The sequence below is a fragment of the Candoia aspera genome, chromosome 3, assembly GCF_035149785.1.
Source record: "Candoia aspera isolate rCanAsp1 chromosome 3, rCanAsp1.hap2, whole genome shotgun sequence".
NCBI lineage: Eukaryota > Metazoa > Chordata > Lepidosauria > Squamata > Boidae > Candoia > Candoia aspera.
The window spans coordinates 68,030,824-68,055,055 of NC_086155.1; the positions used below are offsets into that span (position 1 = coordinate 68,030,824).

At 36.7% G+C, this 24,232-nt stretch overlaps 1 pseudogene; it reads right to left on the bottom strand.

Annotated features, from left to right (window-relative positions):
• The window catches only part of LOC134494602 (FRAS1-related extracellular matrix protein 1-like), a 99,121-nt pseudogene that overhangs the window by 37,062 nt on the left and 37,827 nt on the right, over positions 1 to 24,232 (bottom strand).

A 24,232-nucleotide genomic window follows, 5' to 3' on the forward strand; every position in this document is an offset into this window, starting at 1 on the left:
AAGAAGGGTATAAAGAAGTACAGTTATATTTTAACCTCTCTCTTTAAAGTTACATCATGATTCTCTTCTTCCTATAATCTATCCTGTCTAATCATCAAAACCATAAATCATAAGTTCATGTTTTTCTTTTTTACACAAAAGTCCATAAGGGCTTTCCAGTCAGCAATAAATGTAGATATTGTCTTTTCTCTAATCAAACAAGTCAATTTAGCCATTTTAGCAAGTTCTATCATCTTCACCAGCCATTCCTCCATTATAGCTATTGCCAAAGCTTTCCATCTTTGTACGTACAATAATCTTGCTGCAGTTTTCATATATAAAAACAGTGCTCCATGGCATTTTTATAACTGTTTATCCATCAGTTCCAGGAGGCAAAGTTCTGGTTTCAATTAATGTGAATCTTTAAAATCCTCTGAATCACTATATGTATTTGAGCCCAAACTTTTCTAGCTTTTTTACACATCCACCAAGCATGATACAATGACCCATCTTGTTCACATTTTCAACCTAAATTTGAAGTACCTTGATATATCTTAGATAGTTTTTCTGGTGTAATATACCAACGGTACATCATTTTATAAAAAATTCTCCTCAAGATTATAACATAATGTAAATTTCAGTCCTTCCAACCATGTATTTTCCCATTGTTCCATTTGTATATTATAACCAAAGGTTTTAACCCACTTTATTATGCATCTTGTAACACCTTATATTTAACTCATGGCTTTTTCCCCTGCCATACAAACCTAGATATACCTTTTTGTCATTGTTTAAATGGTATGTCAGTTATCAAAACAGGTATTGTCTGAAACAAGGACATCATTCTTGGCAGAACATTCATCTCTATCACAGAAATTCTCCCCAATACAGTAATCCTTCTTTATATCTTTCTTTATATCTTTTTTCTTTTTTCTATTTTTCCTCTACTTTTTTTATTTCTTCACTTTTAGCTTTTTCTTTTTTTCTCCCTTTCCCTTTTTTCTTTTTGTTCTATTTTACTTTGTATTAGTTCTAATTATTGTTGTTAAAACTTCCAATAAAAATTATATAGAAAGGGGATTAGATTGTTGGATTCTTGGAGGCTTCTGGGTTTGGCATTTTTCTCCCACACCTCACTTGGTGATATCATCACTGCTCTGATGGTGTCACCAAGTGAGGTGAGGAAAGGTCTGTGAAAAAAAATGCCAAGCTGAGAGGACTCCAGGAAACACAGCATATGGCAAAGTGCACAGCACAGTGACACTGACCTAGAATCAGGAGAAAATCATGTTTATGTTTTGAGAAATCATAGCAAAATATTCATTTTTAAGAAACCTTTGTTAATTTCTTTAAGGTAGTTGTAGATTTTACAGGTATTTGACCAAGTACTTAAATCAGAAAATCTGTTGCTATGATTTCTGGCCAATGGATTTGTTTGCATTTATGAGATAAAGATAAAGACTCTGTGGTCCTCTGGATGCTGCTGAACAAACAGCCTCATCTAGAATGGCCATGAAAGAGCCAGTAGTGAGGTATGTTGGGACTTATAGTTCAATAAGATCTGGAGGACCAGAGCTTTGATCTGTATTTCCTGCAGAAAATGGCAGGAAATTTTCAGGGGCATTAACTCTTCAAGATTTCACAACTTACTGTCCACAAGGGCAATGGGACCTAAACAGAAAGGGTCCACTCTGTGTCTCCTTTTTGTCTCTCATTCTGCCTTATGTCTATGAATATAGCTACATTAGCTATTCTTGTAAATCTCTGAGTCTTCCTTCTGCCTTTGCTCCCAAGGCGCACACACCTGGAGGTCTTGCCCTTGGATTCTTCTCCTGATCACATACAGTTAGTTAGGTGTTCCCACTATGTGCATCCTTAAAGAAAACTTCTTTCTGTTAAAGATAGGAACTTGCTTCATCTTTGCCAAGGTTAGTTGCTTACTTTCAGGAACGCTCCTACACATGCAGAAATGCTTCACCTCCAACATTACACTGTCTGAAGTACTTAGAGCTGGGAGACTTACATCTGTTATATTTGTATACCTATTTCTAACGTGCTGTTCATATGAGAACTGGATTTAAAATTATTAATGCAGCATTACTTGCTGAAAACAAAAAACAAAAAACGTGCTTCAAGGGTGTGGCTCCAATCACGCAGACTCTTCAGTACCTCATAATGTGTTGGCCAGTAGGGTGTAGATACAGAGTTAAGGATTTACTTTGTGTCCCTTCTTTTTCTATCATTCCACCTGTTCATTGTCTAGAGATTGCTAATCTGACAGCAGTTTCAAAGAATGCAGTCACTTCCAGCTAACAATTTAAAATGTTGCTTGGGTTTACACAACTGAACAGAAGCACATCCTTGTCTTTATGTGCTTTCTCCCAGGAAGAACAAAGCCTGACCAAGCTTCCATTGACTAAAGATGTAGCCCTTGAGCTGCAAGATGCTTGCTTACCCAGTGAAAATGAAGACTCAGGTTAAACTGCAAGTTGCCCTGAGACTACAAGGCTGGAGGGAAGCACCCTCTGTCACTATCCATTGGTCAGAGATGAAAGATCACTAGGTTATTGTTTAGGTGTGGATTATTATAACATATCATAAGTCATCCAAAGGATCATCCAATTGAAAGGAAGAATATTCATATTTTAAATATATAAATAAATACGTGCACTGAAATACTACTGCAGGGTGGAAGAAAATGGCAAGGCTGAAACAACAACTACAAGGGAAATTTCTGAAACAAGCAAAAAGCCTTTTTACCTGTATGGATTAGCCAACAGAGAACATGCACTTGGAGTATGTGGCTTTCTAATATATCAACATGCAAATATATCCATGTCTTGAAAGATCTTTGCCATGCATTAAAGGGAATCTGTTAACAAAGGAAGTTCTTGACCTCATACAGTATTAGCTTTGTGATCCCGGCTGGAAAAGGTTATAACTATGCCTGCCACAGTGTTGCCCTTTCCCTCTTCACTCAGAGGTTGTCTTGATTTTCGTGTATTATTCCCTCATTAACAGAGAAAGTAAAACAGGGAGAGATTTACATAGACATTCATCATCCATCAATAGGGAAGAAAGCTCTGAGAGCTCAAGAAACAATTCAATGTTGGGATGCACTGGAAAAAGAGTACTCCTTTGTTCCAATGCATCCTCCAGTTACTCCTCCAGTTATAAACTGCAAACTTGCCTTTTCTAAATATGAGTTGATTTGGACAAGCCATTGGTAAATTCTAGACGTTCTGAGAAAAGTATGCAGGTATAAAGAAAAGCCTTGTAAAAGGCCCATGGCTGAAGTGGATCCCCTTCCCATTTTGTTATTCAGCATGTGAAAGAATGGAATGTTGCCAAACCCCATAAGAATCTCCTGATTGAGAGAAGGCTCCCTATGAAATGCTTGAGCATCATCTCTAGTCAAAGCATTGGTTTTGCACAATGTTCTTAAACATGGAACAATATGAGTCAAAGCTAAGGTGTTTGCCTTTCAGAATAAGCCTCAGATCACCCTAAAACTCACAATCCCACCACTGCTGGTCTTTCCTCTCCAAGATATCTGGCTAAAACATGGTTTTCACAAAAGCTACTCTCAAGTGTGATGCCCCAACTCAGCAGATGTATCTTAAGAAGACCAGGATTGCAGTACACAGAGGCTAGCTGACTCCAGAGTCAGTTTTCATTTAAGCATGAAGGAATAAATCCAGGAATGAGCCATTGTACAAATACACAAGGTTGACTTGCAGTGTTGCTATATAACCAGGGATTATTTTTATTTTTCCTAAAATTCATAAAACACCCAGATGATTATTTAGGATTAATAGATTATCAAAAATGCCATTTGGCACGATCCTAGATTTTCTTTTCTAAATCCCTGTAATAAATGCAGCTGTTTACTAATAAATAAAGCCTCAGCTGTAACAGAAATAAATTAGATGCACTTAATTGGTTGATTGCAAGCCTCCCCTCTTTATTATAATACTGCTCCTTGTTATTTTGTGATGTCAGGGTAACGTGGCAGATTGACAGTGTGTTTATGAATCACAGTTTACAGATGGCAGGCCCTGTTTTCTTCAGCAGTTATGAGCACAAGTCACAGGAGGACGCAGTACAGGGTTTTCGCCAAAAAAGATCCCCAGAGATTTAGCCGTCTCCATTTCTCTTATGCCAATCTTCTTCCTGACAGGAGTATGATTGCACAAAAACCTATGTTCAATAAACTACAGCCACCTGGCACAGATTTAGAAATACGGAATGCTCAAAAGAGCCCTGGGTATCTCCATGTGATTTCTATTCACATCTAAAAGGACTTAGCAACAATACTTGGAACAAGTCTTACACCATTATGCACATACAATTTTGTCGGTTTTTATCCACCCCCTTTTGCACCCCTACCTCCTTCCCTGCAGTTCAAATACAGAGAAGAGTTAGTTTTTACTTGTGATTCTGCCTCCCTCCCATCCACAAAAGGTCTTTCAGATCTCCTAAGAACTTGCCTGTGAACTTGAACTATCTAAACTCTTGACAGCTATGAAATTTATTTGGAATACCTCAGATCTCTCTATGAAAGAAGGCTTCAGAACAGAGCTTTTTCTATTTCACTGTTAGTCATGAACAGAACTGAGGGACTACGATAATATTCCACAGACTTGCAAACTTGTGTCATTTGTTATGCACACAATGGACTAGATTCTAATGAGCTTGTTCATTGGAACACTGGAAAGAGAAAGCATCTTTGCAGTTCACTAAAGCATAAACTTCACCCATGCATTTAAAATCATGTTAGTGTCTCATGAAGACAGTCTCTTCAAAAGATCTCCAAATCATCTAAAAATACCTTGTCCTACCTTTGTCCACAGTTTTAATAAAGATGTAGAAGCTTTCTGGCAGAGAAGTGTTCTGGCCATCTGTCACATAAAATTGGAAGACATTAAGATTTGACTGAACTGCAACATTGGCATGGAAATAGCATACTTCATTTCTATGTGCTCCTGAGTGAAATTCATTTCAGGATGCTCCAAGCTGATTCAACCAGAAAAACATCATGGAATGGGTATCTAGAAGCAAATACATGTATGGACATGACCATGCTTGCTCACTCTCACAGCCACCACTGTATCTGGTGTAAGGATATTCAATTTTGCACAGATCACTTTTTAACTGAAACTGAACACACATCAAGGATAACCAGGACTGATAAAGGCTAAATGCTGGTACAAAACTGGGGAAATGAAAAAAGAAGCAATAGTCAGAATTGTTTGAAGTTCATCTAGAGAGGACATTTTGGGATGGCACTGCAGATATTCTGTGGATAAAGCCCACAGGCCATCCTACCTCAGGAGTTATTTATTTATTATGTTAATTTATATGCCATTTCCTCCAAGGACACTAGGTGACTCATAATTAAGTTCCACCAAAAGCATCACAATATAACATTGGAACAGTATGACTGCCAATCAAAATTCTTATAGGGTAACTATTTTAAGAATGCAAAACAAGGGGTTGGTTCATATGCTGATTAATGGTGCAACTTCCATTTCCAACAGGGAACATTTAATGGACTTCATATAGACAGCCCTGTGAGATTACAGCTGCAGCAGGACAATCCATCCTTACCTCATGGTTGCCTTCCAGCAATAACTATAATCAGATTTATTTTATAAAACAGCTGTCCATGGCAGGGTCGTATTCTATAACATAAACCATTCTTCTTCAGTTAAAGAAATTACAATCAAAACATTTTTGAAGGGTCCCAGGTTGGAGAAGGTAGACTTAAAGCTATATGAAACTAATCTATGCTGCAAAACAACCCAAAAATAACTGTTCGTGTGCAGTTTAGTTCCATAAAGTGATGTCTCTGTTATTAATGCCATTACATTCTCTGTCTAAAAAATAAATTACAGATGACAATTTTGCAAGACATACTGTATGCCTTGTGTGTTAATAAAGATGAAGTTCCAAATAGTTGTAATATGATCTGCACACATAGCAACAGGTATACATTTGTATCTTGCTTGCACTTTGACCTTTTTGGTTCATGCTAAACAATTTCTGAATGGTTCAGTCATGCTTGAGTGATAGAGTTCAAGATGGTTCTGTCACCTTGTGCAACAGAATTCCAGATGGCATATACCTGGTTTCTTGTATTATCCATTCATTAATTAGTTTCGGCATAAGGCTCTGGAAGCCTCATACCTTCTTTGCTTTTAGAAAAGACATCAAGACACATTTCATTCATATTAGTTAATTGTTTGAATGGCTGTAACTTTAGTTTTCATTTTGTTTTATGTGCTTCTTTAAATGTGATTTAATTGAGCATTATTTGTTTTTGCACTGTTTTCCTGCTGATTACTATGACAACCCAGTTTAGGTGGAAAGGCAGGGTGTTAACAAACAAGACAATAAAATATTGCTGCATGTTGTGGCTTCCTGTCAGGCCAAGAGTCAGATTTTGAAGCAGGTTTATAGAAACATGTGCGGGGCCTAGTCAAAGGATGAGTGATAGCTTTGTGTTTGAGTTGGAACATATATTAAAGCTGTGAGACCTTTGAGAAGGTGTTTTGCTTTGAAAATTATTTCTCCAAAGCACCCCTTTGAAGCATCTTGTTAAGATAAAAATGGCCCTCTGTGTCAAATGTTATTTTTGAAGAAGCTGCAATGGACGATCTAGCTGGATCAGCCCTACCTTGATGCTTCATGGAGGTGGACAGTATTTCTCTGAAAGACTGCTGCCAGTTTGCATACCCCAATTAGATAGTCCACCTGCTGCTTCTACCTGATCACACTCAGTTCATAAATATAGTTTTGTCACTGTCTCCATACCTTTTGCCCAATCATCTCTCTTGTAAATAAATAAAATGTGTGAAAGACAACCATGCCTTTTACTAAGTTGATTACTTAGTACATATGCAAAAAATGCAAGAGACTCAGTCTTAGAAAATGAAGGAATTATTTATGGAAAATCTTTGGTACCTGTCCTAACAGTGAGACACATGCTGAGACGAGGAGTAGTTCTCTAATGTTTATTACTGCTACATAAACAGAAAATCCTAACAAACTGAAGAAGCGTGGGAAAAACCCAGACATATAAACCCCAAAGGCTAAGGCGGGCCTGATCTGTGTCTCTTTGAATGGCTGCTTAATTCCTCAGTACTACGCATGCGCTTTACAGCCTGGATGGGAGCCCCCTGCTCGCCATCCTTACTCATGACAGTACCACAGTATTTGATAATTTTAATTTCAAAATACATTTTTCCTCTCAGAATACATTAAAAATCTTGGTCTTTAGTGCTGTGGTCCCATGGATATTATACGATGTTATGAAGAGCATTCATAACATCTGTCCATTCTAAGATTTATAATAAATAAACTTAATATTTGGGGGAACTGGCAATCATTTCACATTCATTAGCTAGACTCAGTTTCCCACAATGTGAATGAATCAGTATTTCTCAGGCTTTTACACTCCTCCCTGTCACTTGTGTGCATACCAAAGGAAATCAAAGCATCCACTCTCTGGTTTAAACTAGCCAAAAGTCCCTGTAATATCCGAACTGAAATTTTAGATTGTGGTGCGATCTCAAACTAAAGTTCAGATGTTGGTGGAGCATAAGTTTGAAACTACTAAAAGCTGATGGAATACTTCAAAAGATGCCACATGAAGCAGAGGTTCATTCACATAGTTGCAAATCATGGTTTCCTTCATGCCTGAGAAAGGCATCTCTTCAAAAAGACAGAAGCAGCAGTCATCCCAGTACTGTTGCAACCTTAAAATGGTACTAAAACACCCTTGTAATGCGGCTAGCACCTAATCATGGACATATCCTTTCAGGTATATATAGGTATATGTACCTATATTTGTTTATGCACTGGAAGGATGAAGAAGCCATGAACTCGTTTCGTTCAGCTTCATGGATCATATTTAATCCCAACATAGCCAAAGTATTCAGAAGTAAAAACACACCTCACTGGGATTATCATTTCCTTCCTACTACTAAACTGGTGGAGTTTCAATATTAAACTTGACAGGATTCTTTCTGAACGGACATCTTAGCTGTTGGAAAGGAGCAAAAACAGCACAGAAAAGATTGTGTGTCAATCCTAAGGAATGTGCATGGATCTTCTAACTTCATTTACTACGGACTTTAGCAATTATAAGAACTAATGCACAGAAGTATCTTAGCTCTGCTAAAAATAAACTCCTTTTGGCACTATTAGCATTTTCCATTTTCAAATACTTTGGGTATTTGTCTTCCTGTTTAAATCACAAGTTAAGGATTAAAAGAGCAGAAATTGATGTTCTGCATAACCACCCTCCCCCATCAACCATATGCTGTCATCCAATGAATTTTTTTAAAAAAAATCACTTCCAAATCTCTTTATGTTCTCAGGGTGCAAAAAAGCTAGAAATTCCCTTTAAAAGGTCCCTTTCTTTCCTTCTCTGTTGTTTATATGAGTAGATTATGTGAACCTCACTACTTTTTATGGCTTTTGCACAAAAACTTTAGTTTCCTATTAGTATTACCCAATGAGATAATGCCATTTGTAGAGGTGTCACCCAAAGAGATTGACTTTTATTAGCTTCGGATGGCAGGAGTATCCACTTTATATGCTGTTTTATGTAAAAGTCCCTAAATTTATTGATCCCAACAGATTTCTTAAGTTACTTAATTATAAAAGGAAATCTATAGCCATGTTGCCATGTTTTATTATTGCAGCAGAGAGTTGACTCTCAGACCTCTGGAATCTGACATTAAAAGTACCATATAGGCCTTTTTGAAGTTAAACATAGGGAGCAGATACGTTAACATCTCCAGTCAGAACTTTCTGTAAGTAAAAGGGAATTATATGTTTTGAGCCTTTGGTTATAGACACATACACTGGTGTCTCATGATTTTACACCATTATCTTTTTCTTAGCATTTTGGGCATTCCCAGTGTAGACTACACACTTTTGCCACCAATAACTTACTGCATAGTGGGAAAGCTCATCTTTTCCCAGAATGAAAAGATTTCGAAGTTGCATCTAATTTCTTGAGGGATTCAGCTAGATAAACATCATTTTCTTATTCTCGCATACACATACAATCTCTTTCTCTCTTTCTCTCTCTTTTTAATGTTTTTTTTTCCATTTCACCCCGTTTCTCTTATTTCTGTCCCACAATTCGCTTTATGTTCTAAAACAAACGTTTAGTGGTGCCACTAGAAGCATTTTTGAAAACACAACTACTACAAGAGGTATAATGGATTCAGGGCCCATGACAGAACCATGGGCCCCACTCATAGCCTGCAAGTTCATTTAAAATGTTATGCATGAAATGTTACGTATAAAATGGACTTCAGTATTACTAGTACTGAGTAATTAAATGCAGTCAGCTGCTTGCCTGTTGTGTCTGGTGCTTACTATGAACTGCAGGTATGGTGCAAACAGTGAGCCAAAGTGTCTGTAGATAAAAAGATCAGAATCCATTTGAAGTGCATTTCTGGGGGCTAGAAAATGCAATCTAGTGATTGCCAAAGTTTGTAGCCCAGATATGATAGCCCTATTGTTTACCCAACAGATTGGTTAGTGAATTAAAATTCTCTCCAGATCCAGAATAATGACTTTTTCCAGTAATATAATTTACAGATGTTATATAGAACAGTAAGAATGCCTAAATTTCACTAGCTGTTGAGCAAGCAATATAATTAACAATAAGCACCGCAGCACTGAAAATCATTGCCACCTTTAATTTTAGATGTCACCATTTTGGCTTGTTGTTCATGACATAATAGAAGAGATTCCTTGAAGAATCCTTGCCTTCTGCTTCTAAGGACACATTGCACATAACTAGTCTCACCAATGCTTACGTCCATGCTCCTTCATTGTCAGGAAGGAATGGGGAGAAACATGGCAATTCAGAATTAACCAACAATTTTCAAATACATTATCAGTTTAATTTCTATCTTATTATTTCACTTTTGTTCCTAGGAGACTCTTCACATTCCTGAAGAGGTATGCAGTAGGGACTATGAGATGTTCTTTTCTCCTACTCAGGGTACAAATTCCCTCTCTTTGGGTCAAGAATGAAACCTTAAACAGGTCTTTATGTGATAATACTATATAAAAAGGTATAGATTTGTCCCAGATATGAACTGTGGAGCCAAGATAATCCTGAGCATAGATAAACTCGGTACTGATCTGGGTCAGATAATATAGGAACAGGAAGAAGGCTACATAAACATATCATGCTAAAATATTAATTTTGGCTTTAACTTTTCATGGGGCTGGATGAAGAAAGACTTTTTACATTGAAAAGACAGTTGTACTGGATTTCTCATTGGCCGAGGATGCTACCAAGGAAGCACACATTATCGAAAGACAGACCCTCAACACAAAGTTAGGTAAAGGTAAAGGTTTCCCTTGACATTAAGTCCAGTCGTGTCCGACTCTAGGGGGCGGTGCTCATCTCCGTTTCAAAGCCGAAGAGCCGGCGTTTGTCCGTAGACACTTCCGTGGTCATGTGGCCAGCGTGACTAAACGGAACACTGTTACCTGCCCACCAAAGCGGTACCTATTAATCGACTTACATTTGCATGTTTTCAAACTGCTAGGTTGGCAGGAGCCAACACAAAGTTAGGGACATTTATATCCTAATGACCTGCATCCAAAGAAACAAGGCAAAAATTCATTTTGTCCATTCTTATTACCTTGTATATCATAATACAAAGATGAGGCACCATTACATTCTCCAGTGCAAAATGGAGGTTTTCTTGTATTGTGTATTTTTCTCTGCAAATTAACTCTATTTACAGAGACAAAGCTGATTTTACCCAGTCTTCACATTTTAACCTTTTTCCCTTCCTATATGAGGCAGGCTTTAGTATGTGGTCATGCAGACTCTCTTGGCAGAAATACAAGGCTTCTGTTCTTGTATCCTTCAGTAATTATTTCATCTTATTAAAGCATGAATGGGTTTTGTTGTATCATCAAGTACATAGCCTGATTTCCCACCCAATTTACTTTAAAACAACAACAACAATTTCTTAGATGGAACTTTCATTAACATGGAACTTTCTCAGAATCCGATGGATTGGAATGATGATAGAACAGGTAAATACGTACGTACGTACATACATACATACATACATACATACATAAAACAGCCAGTTGAAATTAACTAAATTTGCTTCTTCTTCTTCTTCTTCTTCTTCTTCTTCTTCTTCTTCTTCTTCTTCTTCTTCTTCTTCTTCTTCTTCTTCTTCTTCTTCTTCTTCTTCTTCTTCTTCTTCTTCTTCTTCTTTCAAAAATCATTACAAAACACTACAATGAATTTATGTAGCTTCATGTGCAAATGAGGAGCTGATACTGTTATCAATGAGCAATGGGAACAGAGAGCCAGTTTACAGTATTGCAAAGATGTAAATTTTTAAAATTTATTTATTTAGCATATTTATATAGCTCCTCTGGACAGCGTACAAACATAAAACAGTTAAAAACTATATAACAATCTAAAGACAGTCAAACACAAATAAACTGATACATAAATAAACTGATACATTACTTTAATGATCTCCTACCTACTCTAAATCCTCCGGCTTCTATTCTTTCCCATCTTTTCCTTTCCCTTTGGTGAGAAATAGATTGCCTTCATGAATTAATATTTCAGTGTAGCTGAGGAACATTTTATGGGATATTGCTCTGAGACAATATTAGTCTTCTGCAGTCTGAACTTTCATGCAGATGATGTATCATTTGTAAGCCAGTGACATTAGTATGTTTAGCATATCTGTCAGGTGTTTAGTACTACAATTTGTTAAGTTCTGTTAGGGTTTTTAAAGATTTTTGGGAGGAGTCTTTTTCTCCTGCCCTTCCCAACTTTTTGGTATGGTGGTTTAATGTTGTTGTTTATTAATAGCTTTTAGTATTACATGGTTCTTTTCTGTTGACTCTCTGTAGTAGCATTCTTGATGCCCTCTGAGTTTGGTTGTACCAACTAGGTACTGATGACATTACCTAGCTGGGTAATGAAATGTCTGCAAGCAAGCACCCAAGCGCAGAGAGCACCAAAACCGCCACAGTTCAACCCTGAGCTGCAGATATTGTATTCTACTGGAGCTCTGTTTGGTATTGTGCTACTCTGTTTATTTTTTATAAACTTCTAAGACAAAAATGAATAAAGATTAAATTATACATATAAAAGAAGACCTTTCATGTGGATGTGTCAAAATAACCAGCTCTGGCCCTTATGGGGATCGGAGAGAAGAGGCAAGTGACACAGAACACATTCATGTGCTGCTACCTTTGCTGGCCTTAGATTAGGTCAATGGTTGGGCTTAAAGCTTTCTCTTGCTTCAGTGGATCCAGCTGGATCAGTATATGGACTGGTTTCTTAAACTTGCTTATCTGTTAAAAAGCCTCATAGCTATTGTGGGGGCAATATTTTGCAGAGCCTTGGTAATAAGATAAAAATCATGGCTGCTAGATCGAGTCTTCAATATAAGTCTTCCCTTACAAGTTTAAAATTCACTGAAGAATGAAGATGTGATCATATGAGAAAAAGTAACAATAATGATAGAAGGTAAACCTTTAGATATACGTGAGTGATATTCCAACTATCATCATCATCTGGATTTTATACTGTATTTATGCTCAATATTATAGTTCTATTTCTATTTATTTATGGTATTTTAATGCTTTTATCTCTGTTGTAAACTGCCCTGAGTCCCCCTTTGGGGGGCAGATGGGCAGTGGCAAAATTTAATAAATAAAATAAAAATAAATGTGCAAGATCACATGTATTGCTGTTATTAAGTATAAGACATTTCCCAGAAATTTTCTGTGACTGTTGCATTTAAACTTGGGAAGTTTTTGCGGCATATTTAAAAGTTACAGTAGCATAAGCATTCATGGGCTACAACTTGCTTTGTCTAATACATTTCCATTAGCACAAGAATTTTTCCATCTTTTTTCCACTTAAAAAAAATGAATAGGTATTAATAAATATCTATTCCAGTTTCCACATTCTTTCCACACCAGTGACACAGGTTTGTAACTTAGAACTTTTTCCACCCTGGCAGTCTTTTCTTCTTTTCCCAGGTGAACATTCAAAAGCTATGCAGATGGAGTAAAGAAACAGTGCAGGACAACCAGGATACAGATAGGATTAACATGCGGCCCTTTGCAATAATTATATAGGGAATAGAGCGTGCCTGTGTGCATATGTTATGGGCATGCATGTATGTATACACATGTGTGTCTGCATGTATGCATGCATAGCCTCTTTAACAGTTGTAGTACATGCAGTCTACCTCTATAAGCTGAAAAAGTTTTGTATCTCTCTCTTTTTCCTCCTTTTTTGTTTTGTCTTTTAAATTTTTTTTTTAATAATCATATTTTCACTTCAACCTTTTCTCTATTGTAATGTTTATAGAGAGGCAGTTTGGTGTAGTGGCTAAGGCATCAGGCTAGAAACCAGGAGGCCATGAGTTCTAGTCCCACCTTAGGCACGAAGCCAGCTGGGTGACCTTGGGCCAGTCACTCTCTTTCAGGCCCAAGAAAGAGGCAATGGCAAGCCACTTCTGAAAAACCTTGCCAAGAAAACTGCAGGGACTTGTGCAGGCAGTCGCCGAGAATTGGACATGATCGAACAGATTAAAAAAAAATGGTTCGCCATTGCCTCCTTCCTAGAGCTGAGAGGAAGTGACTGGCCGAAGGTGGGGTCTGTGTGACTCTCTCTCTCTGTGTATTCTTTTCCCTTGTTTTTGCTTTTTTGCTGTTTATTTTATGTTTTTATTTTTATTAGAAAAAGAAAAGTTGTGCACCCTTCTTCTAAAAATAACAGGTAAGAAATCAATCATGCAAACTGTCTTTCTTTTAAAACCACAAATAAGGAGTTGACTTTAAAACAGTGAAAACCTCTTCCAGTTGAACTTGACTCCTGGCAACTTATTTAATGTATTTAGTGTGCAAGTATTTAATATTAAATAGGATGTAGTATGTAAACTCAATTTTCTCTCAAACACCTAACTTATTTTCTTTGCTCACTTCAGGTTGAGGATATGGTAAATTTTTGCCTCTCCAGTCTACTGTTAGTGATACATGGCTTGTTGTAAAATTAATGTTTGTGATTTGTGTTTGAAGATTCATTTACTTCTGTCTCCTGATTTTAATGAAATGAGGAAAAAAACCCAGTAAACAATGTGAATTAAATAAAATTGAATTTGGGAAGGGTCAAGTAAGGAATCCATATTCTTGCCAAATAAGAAACACAAATTACTCCACCCACCAACAATTTATTGGGCATGTTAAGAATCAAAGATAAATAAAATCTTTCCCCCTTCCTCACTTAAAGTCACTTTGCACAGAATGTCACTTCAATAGCTAACCTAAAAACAGGAATTTCATCACATGATGCAGATATAAAGTGTCCCTTGGACTGTGTGCTTGCCATCTGTCAGTTGAAACTGTCCTTTAGGCTTTCTGTGTCATCATGTATGTATGTAAGCATCAGTCCTGTCGGAAGACTCATAGATAAAACCAACTGAGCACAGCAGTGAGGCCAATTTAAAAAAAAAATCAATATTGAAATGAAATTTAGGGCATCAAAGCAGACCCAGTATAGTTAACCTGATGCTTCCCCTTGTTCTTCTTCTTCAAGTAAACTATCATATGAGGATGATCTTAGACTTTGAAATGGTCAGGAACCACCTAATATCATCTAAGGGGCTAAAGGTAGAATAATCCAAGGGTATATTACACTTGACTTTAAGCCAGTTTAAGAAAATCTTGCCTGGATTGAGACACTTTGGATACAGCTTGTAAGTGTTCAGTCCAGACAGCAGGCTCCCTGCCCTCCCATTGGACAATTTCCCCGCTGCTATGCCTTTCCCATCTTTCTGTATCAGGAAAGCAATGGCCAATCTGCTTTCTTCCTATGGGCAGCTCTTACTGGATGTATAAATTCACTCAAATGTATTTTCTTTAACAAGCTTTTTGCCTCTTGAACAGGGGTTCCGGAAAGAACTGCCTGCTCTTTTTGGATGTGGAGTACATGTGACTCCATCCAGAGCCAATCTTGGAACTGGCCTGGATGAGGATGGTTGTGGATGAATAGCTACTCCATCTTGCTGAGACTTAATGTGAGCCTGTTTCATCCCATACAGTCCCTTACAGCCCCCTGTCACTGGGTTGTGATTTCCAATGAATTTCCTCTTAGTTGGGGCATAGCTGGGAATCATCACCATATTGATGATACCTCATCCAAAACCAGCCGATGACCTCACCCAGCAGTTACATATAATGTTAAAAAGAATAGGGGAGGGGCTGAGCACTGAGACATCGATCGCCCACCCTGGACCTGCCCTCCCCCTTAGGAAGCAGTTGAAGCACTGTAACACAGTGCCTCTCACTGTCAACCCTCTCAGGTTGTCCAAAAGTTTACCATGGTGAATGGTGTCAGACACAGCTATCAAGTCCTGAATGACTACATTCATTCAGGTTATCCACAAGAACAGCCAATGAAGTTTCATTCATGTGTAACCCAACTGCTAGGGGTCCAGATAAATGGCAAGTGCCTTTAGCCAAACAGTTTTGCTGCCTACCCAGCCTAATTCATGTGTATAAGATTTTAATTGTGATTTTTTTCACACATCTCTCAGATCTTGTTAGCAATAATACAGGCTTAGAAGCAATTTGAAAATAGCTGTGCATATTTTAATCCATATCATTATTATTATGTACAAAGATTCCCAGTATCCAATTATTTGTAATACTGCTAGTGTGTTTTGAAAACATCTTTTCTGCCAGATTTCATGCATGCCACTATTAGACTGGATTCAAATGGTCATTTAATTCCAGATCTGTTGATGTGTATTTTTATTTGAATATTTAAGTATCTGTATTACACATAACACTAGTTGGTTATGTATACATTAATATAGTGAATTGCCAAGTTATACATGGATAAATTATGAATGCAAAGCTGTGAATCATTCAGAATTGGTGAAGGGTATTAACCAAAGTAAGATAAATGAGGCATATTTGGAAAGTCTATTCATTCTCAGCTTCCATGTGGGCTGAGACTGGGAGTATACTATACCAAAAGCAAAAATCAGACTATTTATGGGAAAATGTATCATTTAAATTAAGATAGTCACAGAACTAAACAGCATCAGAAGTGGTTTTGAAGGAACTTGAACACATATGCAGTTGTTCAGTATTTGCAAATAAGAAAGAATTTGAAGAAAGAACATTAAAGTTTAGATATTTTAGGAGCAATCAGGTCAGCTGAATAATTAATGCTATTCTATAAGTAAAGCTAATATACTATCAAGAAAGGAGGCAAATAGCATAAAAGGTGCTATTTGTTAGGGGATTTCAAAATCTAGATACCAAAAAAGCCTAGTATAGGATTCTGTGACATCCTGCATTTGCCAATGGTGAAAAATGAGAACCATAAGCCTCTCCAGTTATGGGGAGGGGAAAGGGATCAAGCAACATAATGTGCATCATGATGCCATTGCGCAAATGATGTGAATTATGTACTGCACATCATTTGCATCATGACACAACTGATTCCACTTATATAATTCATGCCATTTGTGTGATGATGTTGTGATGCATGTGACATTGTTATAGCTTCTACTCGATACCTATGGTGAGAACTAGTGAATTAGACTGGTAGGAAGCCTAGGGAAATTAGTCTTACAGACTGAAACATCGTTTCAGGGACTTATACATTTAATTTTGACCCAGAGATCCCAAAGCAGTGCTTTCTAAGGGTACTTACTTACTGTAAATAAAATGGGTCAGGAGGGGACTGTGTATGCTTATGGAAGTTCTTATGAGTTCTTAGGGAATAATGGGAACAACATACAATAAATACAATAACAATTTTTTATGAGACATCTATCATCCCAAATTCTTTTGAGGAAATATATCTACAGAGTTGCTTCTCATAGAAAATAAAACAACCATGTCTGGCAAGATGTCCAAGTTGATTTTCTTTATGAAATCTCTGCAGAGAAAGCCTGGATAGACCAGACCATCAGATTTTCTCACATACCTGATTACATAGCAGGATATACAGACTGGCAAAGTTTAAGTTTGGGTGATTCTATATCTAGCTACAACAGCTCCCTCTTCTTCTACCACAGATTCATGTAATTCCTTCCCTTTACAGTATATGTGTGAATGTACATCCTCCCAATGATACATTTTACAAATGAAGTTGTTTTTCCAGTTGGTTTCATCCTCATTCTGCATCAATTTGCTATTTTTTTAAAGAAGTCCACATGAAAATTCAGAGCACTTTTTCATGCTCACTTTTGTGAGTTTGTGTGTATGTACTCTGAATATAAAACAAAACATGTATACATGTTTGTCTAATATAAAGTTCTTCTGTAAATTCGTTTTCCAAATGTACTCATTTTGTATACTTTTTGAGGGGGACATGGGAGGAAATTACATTATAACATTTGGAAAAGTGTAAATACCAAAAGATAACTGTATATCAGTTCACATCTTGTACAAATTAGCTAGGTATAAATTCTATATGAATTTGATAACTAAAATGGAAATGGAATAAAATTGTCCAAAATACTGTACTTCCACTCATTTTATGCAGATACTGTAAAATGTAGTTAATGGAAAATCCTGATCTACTTATTGTTCTCTTCCAAGGCTATCTGGTTTTGCTATTGGTTCTCTTCATTTTAATAAACCTATAGCCTTCCTCCTTCTTTTATGCAGAGGAGGGCAGGAGAAAGACCTTAAAAAGAAACAGCTCCAGTTCTCCAGTTTGTGTTAGACAGTGGGACTGTGGAAAACACTGAGATTTTTCTCAATCCATTGGGGTGGTGGTGGTATATGAAGCACCTCTGATCATGAAGGTGTTTCTGTTGCTTGCAAGGCCAAGTGGTTATTCAGAAGCTGTTGTTGGCCCTCTCAGCAGGCATTTCCTATGCGCATGGACCTGCGTGGAGACAGCCTGGATCAGCTTCCAAAGCAGATAATGTGAGCTTCGCAAAAATGTAGATGCTTTCATGATTCCTAAAGAAGTTTTTTGAAGGCTTTGTACAATCCTGTAAGCCAGGTCAGATGTCAAATAATTCCAAAGTGATTTCACATTCCTGAAGAGATTTTGAAAACCTGGTATAAAATATAATTTCTGCTCTGATTTTTGTACATTGCAGGATAGGGTATGACTATGAATGTTATATATACAGGATATACATATACATACACACACACACACACATATATACATACATACTGTATGTATGTGTGTGTGTGTGTATTTCATAGTCATATCTATCTATCTATCTATCTATCTATCTATCTATCTATCATGAGTGAAAGGTCCCCTGTGCAACCACCGAGTCATGTCTGACACCTTGGGGGGATACCACTTTCGTGATGTTTTCTTGGCAGACTATAGTGGGGTGGTTTGCCATTGCCTTATTATTATTATTATTATTATTATTATTATTATTATTATTATTATTTCCAAGTAGTCTGGGATTCGGGCCTCATTCTCCTGGTGTTTATATGTGTAAATCTCCACCTTTGAAGATCTTAGATGTTTGGATAAGCCACAATATAGGCAGACTTAGTAAGATTGCTGCATGTTATATTTTAGGCCTACACAAGGCAATTTGGATTAGACGCAATGAAGTGCTGCACTGTAAAAATTATGCTGTTCTCTTCATGAAGGTGAAGAGGCAATGCAAAGTAAGGGCCTCAGCCTCAGTCAGAACCTGAAAGAAGCAAAAGCTTTCTTTGCTTGGTGAAACATGTTCAGGAGCATTGCTTTGCTTGAGTTTATCAAAGCAAAGTATCTTCTTGACAATTTGCACAGCTCTGTTGCATTTAAAATCTAATCCCTGGTGCTACAAATGCCAGGATATCACCAATGGCAAAGACATTGTTCTTCAAATTAATCTGTTTACACTAGTTGGTTCAAAACATGTGTAGTTTATATGACCATGCTACAGATACTAGTTTCACATTGCTAGCTTTAAGAAACTTACTGGACCAGACCAGGATAATATGACGTTCATTTTCTCCTGCTCCAATTTGGTCTTTGCCATATAAAGGTCATGTAAGGAACTAAAATATTATATTAGAATAGGAAAATGCAGAAATTACTCTCCGAAGAATTCTTATGCAGGAGAAAATAACAATGAACATTTTGATTCTTTGGAAATCTTTAATGAGATTGCACAAGAAATTAGATACTCAGTGTAGCTTCATCTTGCTCCTATTAATTAACAACTTATGAAAGATTTTATTATGGCTGAAGGCATGTACAGAAGAACCATTTGGCTATATTAATAAGGAACTGGAGCCAGAAAGATACACCTGCAAATTTGGCCCCTATTATTCACTTCTGTAGGGATTCTAAAGCAGTCTCATCTACCTTACATGTTTAGTGGGGATTTCGTATCCTTTCTCTAGCAATGACAGCAAATATTCTCTCGGTGTGTCTTTGTGTGTGTGCAGATATGTAAAGAAATGGTAAAAATTAATGTAAGCCTTTATAACATTAACATCAGTTTAAAACACATCATGGCTTTTCATAACCTTTTCCAACGTCCCAAAAACTGAAATTTAAAACCAACATCATTTTGGGTATTGCAGTTGTGCCAAATTGCCTCAAGGTCTACTCTGCTCTGTTATCCACTCCCCTGCTCTTTTGCTCTATTTGGCAAGCTTAGGACACAGATGCTATTTCTAAAGAAGAAATGTGATTTGCAATTTTTGGTTCCTAAGCAGATTTTGTGACCAGTTGCATCCCCAGCAGACATGCTTTTGCCTACACCATTGCTTAGTTCTCCACCTTGGTGCCCTCCAGCTGTGTTGAATTTCACCTTCTCTAATTTAAAACAGGGATCCCCAAAACTGCTTAGGGATGAAATCAGGTGCATTTGAATGGTATCAGTTAAGGAGGGTGTACTATAATTTCTCCATTAAGATGTCTGCTTATAAATATTACATTGGCTTTTGAGAATTGACCTTATAGTTAATTTATGAAGTCCAATACTCCATGTGTAATTTGTGTAGAAAATTCTGTAGAATTGAAATAAGAAAAAAAAAGTAAAAAATGATGGTAAAAATATCAGTGTCCAGGTCTTATACAGTTCTGGCCAAGGCCAAAAGTTTGTGTCAACACTGTGCTTGCTAAATGATGGACATCTTTCTCTGGGCTCTTTTTTAAAAAATTGGCAGAGAGGAACAGATGGAATAAACATTGCTTTTCAGTTCATTTCTTAAAAGCAGCTTGTTGCAATGAACTATAGTTTCCAGTAGAGGACATCCACTGCACATTACAACAAAAATCTAGTTTCTTGCAGAAGCCGGCTAAAACAAGAGAAAGAAGGTAATTGGAATTGTAAAACATGCAGAACCAATTATTCCATTTCCTTCCTCTCAAAATCAGACAAGTCGCATTCATGTCCATGCAACACCTGAGAAATACATATCCTTTTTCCTTTCTTCCCCCTCAGCATTGTTCAAAGTAAATGTTTTAAAAATCAGAGTGTCTAATATACTTGTTATAGATTTATCTAGCCTTAATTTAGCTACAAGAAATTAACTTCTTACCTTTTGCTGTGTCATCCAACTGTACCATGTGAATGCACAGTGGTACTCTTATTGCCAGTGAACTTTGTCAATAAGCAAAGCAAAATACTGGTTTGTAAAGCAGGGAGCTACAATCAGTAGAGAAACAAAGACACGGTATTTTAACCTGAGAAAACCTGGTTTTCATTCCAGTAGAAACAGGTTTTAAGTGTTAAAATAAAAAGTATGTAAAATTAAAGCTTCAGTGCTCCCAACTTATCATTCTGGGAGGGGAATACTTGGTACTAGTGCATAGGCCCGCAACTAGGGTCTGTGTCACTCAGGGCAAACATGGATTCTGTGCCCCCACCCCCATTCAGTATACAAATACTACTTTGTCATATGTATGTATTAACAAGTATCTTTTCTGCATATATCAAAGGATATTAATACAGAACAGTCAGTGTTCTTTAAACTGGGAAGAAGGATGGTAAAATGAAATGTAGGCTTTTAACAATTTACTATTATGCTGGAAACATCTTGCCCAGAGAGTAAGAAATCTGCTCACGTGTGCATTTTGGTGCCCCCCCCATCATGGTGCCCGGGGCACATGCCCTGCTTGCCCCCACCCCCAGTTGTGGCCCTGCTAGTGTTTATTTTACATTAGATTTGACACACCAGAACATATAGGAGAAGGAAATTTCTTTTCCAATCTAGGTCCACATTGTCAAACACCCTGTTTTCAACACAGGCAAACAAATGGCTTTTGAAAGTCTCCTGCTGCATATAAAAGTAAATTCTGCTCCCTAGCAATGAGTATACAAAGACATTTGATCTCTGAATCTCTAGGTTCTATTGATTTGGTATGACTGAATCCTCCTTCAAAAAACTTATCAACTCACTATTACAGTCATATAATCTGAGGATGTGCAGGCTTGTTACCGCTTTTCAGGTATAATTATGCTAAAAATCCACACAAATGTGTTGTTCACAGCTTTTCTTATCATCTTTAATTTTTGTGTGCAACTTGCCTGCATGTAGGCATGCATGCACGCACATTTAAATTTCGTCTTTGATTTAAATGTAAATTATCTAGTGCAATCTTTTCCAAGGGGAGCAAAGTTTAATCACTCTAATACACACATGTGTGGGTAGTATCATGCACACACAAACAACACACACACATGCAATGCAAAGTCCGTCCATTGCTGTTTTCCATTCTATTGCTAACACATTTCAGTGTGTCTGAGTTCTAGTGCTATGAGAGAGGACAAAATATTTCTCCACATCACGTAGTCTTTTTATAAATATGCCCTGTTTCAAGTTTGTTCCAACCTCACTGGGAGAATTCTTATGCTGTTCCAACCATTCCAGAAAACCAGAACGGTTTTGAGCTTGGAACACTTGCAGAATGGTGAGAATACTTCTGGTATGGCTAGAACAGCTGTTGTGACATTTTGGAGCTCAAAGCATTTGAAACTTGAAATTTTGCATACCTCTATTTTGCCTCTTCATTGACCCTATCTGGTTAACCAGCTCCAAAGCCTTTCCTCATAGGGAAGATAGACACTACGTTACTGCAAATAACTGTTTGGGAGATTTAAAATTGGAAATAAACTGGAGCACAATCATTGTCCTTCACTGAAAGCTCATGTGTATTTTGGAAATCAGCAGTCTCTGAATTATCCTACCTGCAAAGTGGGAGCTGTTGGGCCAGTGAGAAATTGCAACAATGGAAGACACAGGTGACTTATCAAGTACCCAGTAAATAATGCTTATTGTATGTATCAACAAGTATCTTTTCTGCATATATCAAAGGATATTAATACAGAACAGTCAGTGTTCTTTAAACTGGGAAGAAGGATGGTAAAATGAAATGTAGGCTTTTAACAGCTTATTATTATGCTGAGAAACATCGTGCTCAGAGAGTAAGAAATCTGTTCATGTGTGCACACAGAATCTCCAGGGTTCCATCTTTAGTTGAGATGAATATACATATAAATGCATGGAGTGAAGCAAAGACAGAGAGTACTGCTTCATTACAAGTGTTACCCACTGAATTATGCAAGTACCATTGATAACCACAAGTCTGGGGTTGCAAGAATCAAATCCAGTGCATTCCCAAGTGACTCCTTATATAAAGATAAAGGGCTGCCATTTATTGCTAAATAAAAAGGTACAGTGTTTGAGAATATCGTTAAGCCATCCTTACTTCCACCCATTGAAATAATGTTTACATGCATGCATTTTATTTTGTCAAAGATGCACAATACCCCACTTCAGTTGCACCAATGTGTTACATTTACAATAGCCTTTCCCAACAAGGTTTAAACTATAAGTATGTGTTTCCCCATGTCCAGAAGATAAACAATAAGATAATATCCTAACCACGCTTTATTTTTTCCAAAGTAAAACTCTGAATTTCTAAATTATGATGAAGTGCTGTTGGGCTTAGTTGCTTTTAGCATTCAGTATCTCTGTCATAAATTTCATTTAATATCATCCCATGACAAGGTGGAATTGTGGCTGACAATACCAGACTGGGAACTTAAACTTGGAGAATATATAATAAGGGCAAAATTAATAGCATATATTCATAACAGAAGTTTGATCAAATTCAAGCAAGAGTGGCTTCCATATTATTTATTTATTTATTTATTTATTTATTTATTATTAAAATTTAATTACCGCCCATCTCCCCCAAAAGATTATATTATACCCTAATATTACACATTACACAGTAAGACAAATTTAAGCATTTAAGTTTGGTTTTTAAAGGGAAAAAGAACTGGCCAAAGAACTGAAATCAGAAATCCATGGAAATTTTAAATGTTTATAAATGTTGTATATCAGTTGTAGTACAACAACAGGGAATTTAGAAACTATTCACCTATAATGTTTTTAGTAGTTCTTCTTTCTCCTTTTCTTTTTCTTTTTTTAATGGTATCTTTAAATAACAAAATAGTGGAGACTTTGGCACTCAGCTCGGAGATTCAAAAAGATCTCTAAAATTCTTTTGCTTATTGTTAAAAACAACTGAACGTATTCCAATTTTATGGTTAATTTTCATCAATGATATACTCAGCAGTAACTGCATAACTTCTATAACTTCTTTGCCACTTACTGATATTATATCTTTGCAACAATTACTCTTATTTATTTCTTTTGCTTAGTAATGTTCTCTTTTTAATTAATAAAAAACAATTTTAAAAATTGAAGAAGCTCCATAAATCTTGTGGAATATCAAGATCTTTGGCATTGCCAGCAATAGGCCTCATTCCCACCATTACCTAAACGAAGATACAAATTTCAGAAACAGCAATGAAAACTGCAAAACTAAGAAGTTGGAAAAGGTTCACTAGATGAACCCTTTTCTGAAAGCTCTTCTAAGAGTTTACTTTTAATCCACAGAACAAAATACATATACCTGAGAGAGCAATAACTTAAAAGCAAAAGGAGAAAGTTATAAACATTTTGAAAACTTTATGTTTTGTATTTCTGCTTTGTACCTTGAAAGCACTCTACTTGTTCAGCTCTTGTTCACAGGGATATCAACCAATGATTGAGATAGATGTTTGTGTGTGTGTGTGTGTGTGTGTGTGTGTGTTTTCTGACATCTTTTAGGATGCACCAGTTTTTCATTTTTTAAGCACTTATAGTCCTTATGTCTTATCTAGCCCTTATACTTTTCTATATTGCTTACAATCTTTTGCTCCAT